At 35.8% G+C, this 3667-nt stretch overlaps 1 non-coding gene across 1 annotated transcript; it reads right to left on the bottom strand.

Moving 5' to 3' along the window:
• Positions 1-1081: 1081 nt before the first annotated feature.
• Positions 1082-1153, bottom strand: TRNAH-GUG (transfer RNA histidin (anticodon GUG)). Its single transcript has one exon. It is a non-coding gene; the product is annotated as a tRNA-His (tRNA).
• Positions 1154-3667: the final 2514 nt, after the last annotated feature.

Below are 3667 nucleotides of genomic sequence, written 5' to 3' on the forward strand. Positions count from 1 at the left end.
ACGGACTTGTTGACGGAGACTGAGAAAAAACTTGTGTGTGTTGCGAAGGAGAAAGGAAAGGATTTAGTCGGCATCGAGCGGTGCTTCCGGCGGGGAGAGGCAATTATGCTCCCCGGCCGCGGGTTTTCTCAAAAATGCGAAGAAAAAAAAACTGTTGAGCGAATAACAAAAAAAGTTAACAGAGACTTGGGTCTCTATCTGTATCGGCAAAAGTCAGGACGATGTCCTCTGAACTCCGACTTGAAAACAGAAGGAATTATGTCACCTTAGTCAACTGGAAGCCTGTGTTAGCCGTTCTCTAAAATGCCTAGCTTAATTGTCTACGTTTTCCTTGGTGGAGCTGAGAGTCTAGGCAGACAGCCGTGCGGTGTAAGCTGTTCTCTTGCTTCCAGTGGGAATAATTTTCTTCTATGGAAACCAGTAGCAGGCGTAAGATTTGACGGTATAGCTGATGTAATTTATTGTCGTGCCGTTCGAGTCTCTGTCTTGCGGATTTGCCAAGTGACGTAAGGATAGAGCTAAGATATGAGCTCTCCTCCACTTGAAGATGTCCACTCAAGATAAGTATTATTTTTTTTGGTGTGTTGGAACTTTAGGCAAGTTTTTTCAAAAACGACCTTAGCAGTAAAAACAACGTCGAATCTAAAATTTAACTCTCAGGCCATAAATTGTTTCCCTTTCCTTTCTTTTAAGTCACCAGACAAACCTTAAGCTTTTATGAATTTAAATGAACAGACTCTCAGATGAGGTTAAGATTTTTCTTATTGTGTTGTAATTGAATAAACTGATATTTAATCTGGAACCTCTTACAGTATGTTTTCTTTATATATTTAATATGAACTTTTCCTTTATATCTTGTATATGTTTTATGTTTTCGATCCTCTCACGGCGCGGTCCCGGGATGCATTTTTTTCACAACGCAAAAATGCTGTACACGTTTCACTATACGATCACTCCCTTTAACGGCAAGTAGTTTCATATTTAACATTTAACAAATATAGGAATTTCAGATATAACATGGTACCTTGAAGGAAAAATATATAACCTATGGTCGAAACTTTCTTTTTCTTCATAACATTGGTGCCGTGACCAGGATTCGAACCTGGGTTATTGCGGCCACAACGCAATGTACTAACCACTATACGATCACGGCGAATACATCCTGGTTTGCGCGCAACGAGATTATTCATAATATTGCCGACATTTTCCCAGACAAGTCCTCCGAACATTTCCAGCTGAAAGGCCGAAATTTGAATTTCGAATTTGTTAACACAAAAACGCAGTGGCCTGAATGGGCTATTAGTCTCGAAACGGGATTTTGGGTCTTCCACTATAAATGGCGGATCATGCTTTAAATTTTTGCCACGAAATATATAGTCCTGTATCTTTTTAATGAAATTACATAATGAATGCAGCATGTATGCATATTTCTGGGGTTGTGAAAAAATTATGGTACGTAGGACCCTCCAGTTTTGTATTAAGTAGTCCTTCTCCGGAACATGTGCCCCTGGAAGCCGGGATATTGAATTTCGTCTTTTACATCTCCTATGATGTAAACTTTTACTAAATTTTTTATTAACAAACTGAACTGTTTGGAAACCAGCAGCGGCGACACTTGTACGGAATAAAACATGTTTATCTCCAACACGCGAGACGAAAAAAATTCGTAAATTCTAATTGCGATATTGCTGTTGAAATGAATTTTATGGAGCTTAGTGTGAAGAACATGATTAGTGTGAAGAACAAAATATTAATTTTAACTCACAAAACATTAATAATAAAAAGACAAAGGAAGCGTTTTGCGAGCCATCCTGCTGAGCCCGTAAGACTACTGAACATTAATGTGATACACTGAGAAAAGACCGAAGGGAATAGAAAAGTATATGCCGACACTTAATACTGCATCGGTTATCCTGGACGTATGCTGCTATGCTGCGTTTCTGTAATTTTACTGTTGAATTTCATATGGCGTAACTAAAAAGGAAATGATACTTAATAATAGGAAAAAGAGGAAACGAAATGTATTAGCAGAAGTGAGCGCAACCAGCAGACTGGTAGACTGCAAGCTCAGCGATAGTTTAGAAAACCTTCAAAAATCCTTTTGGGGCAACCGTTAAAATCTGAACCCATTCAGATTTTTGTTTTCTTTTTTCTTTTTGTATTGTTAATTTCATATTTTGTAAGCGTTTAATGAATTTTTGATTAATTACTCAACTATTTTTCGACGAGCTATTGCAATACTCTTTGAAATAAACCATTTTTATCTCCAACGCGCGATGCTATTGCCATACTGAAAAATAGGAGATATTAATCTATCATTTATTTGTGGTAAATACTTCAGATGTCGTCTAAAACATTTATTCTTCGACATTTCACACTTATGTGGCCATTCGACGTAGCTTAAACTGAGCTATGACCTTCAGCGAACATCCAGAATCCAGAAACTCCCGCATCATGTCTAGCTTCATATATGCGCATGTGCTAATGTGCCTGACCCTAGTCGATCTCTTGAGTAGTCTTTCAAACCGCTCTGCTTTTTCCTTACACTGATAGGCTAATTTTTCAACTTCTTACTTCATTTTTGTTCATCAGTGTATGTATGGCAACCTCTAACACTCTATCGCGATACCTAAAAATATGCTGTTTTTAAATATTTTGTGATTTTGCTGATGAACTGAAATTTACATTGCGTAATTTCGAGGAACACTGATATTTAATAAATAAAGTTAGCACATAAAGTTTTTCGCAATCAATGCAGAACGAAATGCAAACTCCGGAACGTCGACACTTCAGCAGTTTTTATTTTTAAGAACTTCTTTTTCTATTTCGTTACCACCGGGCAGCTATATTTCCCGTACTTAAAAGAATAGTAGAATGTACCATTACTTGACCGACGACTGGAGTTTTGGCACTGCAGAAAAAATTTTTAATATATCAACTTCACTTATTATTAGAAAGATAACCTAGTATTTTTATACCCTCTCTGTTTGTATTATTTACTATTAAAATAACCCATCTATAATGAACTAAAATGTAAAACACAATCAGGTATCGATTAGTAATGCAGAGCTTTTGAATCCGACCTTTGTATAAAAAAATAGAGAAAACAACAGTTTGAATGAAGCGAAGGCTCTGAATAAAGCGCAATGGATTTCGAGGGTAGTATAACACGGGACACTTTTCTTCAGGAAAAACAATGACGAACATTTCTATTCTCATTTCAATATTAAAGTTGCTTTTTCACTACTCCTGTCCCCCCAAAAAAAAAAACTGACTAAGAAGAGGAACTGAAATCTGTCACAGACATCGGAATGAAGCAACATATGAACGGGAAACCTACAAAGCGGAAAATCATCAACGGAAAATCAATTCAAAAATCAAAATATATATCAATGGAAAGTCAGCATCAAAATGAGAAATAGAAAATAATAATAAATAATAAAAAAGAAAAAAACGTAATGATTTGAAAGATTTTTATAGCATAATTTAATCGTACGTAAGCATTTTATAGCATAAATTAACTGTACTACGTAATGTAAAACATACGAATGTTATTAAATCACACAGTCAAACTAAATTGCTGAATCCCAAATTAATATTAAATCTACGGCTATTAATCTTTCAATTTTGCATTGAATCCTATCGAAATATAAAAGTAGGGTAAATT

The sequence above is a fragment of the Stegodyphus dumicola genome, chromosome 2 (genome assembly GCF_044657685.1).
Source record: "Stegodyphus dumicola isolate Sdum_Otavi_A_Nest chromosome 2, ASM4465768v1".
Lineage (NCBI taxonomy): Eukaryota > Metazoa > Arthropoda > Arachnida > Araneae > Eresidae > Stegodyphus > Stegodyphus dumicola.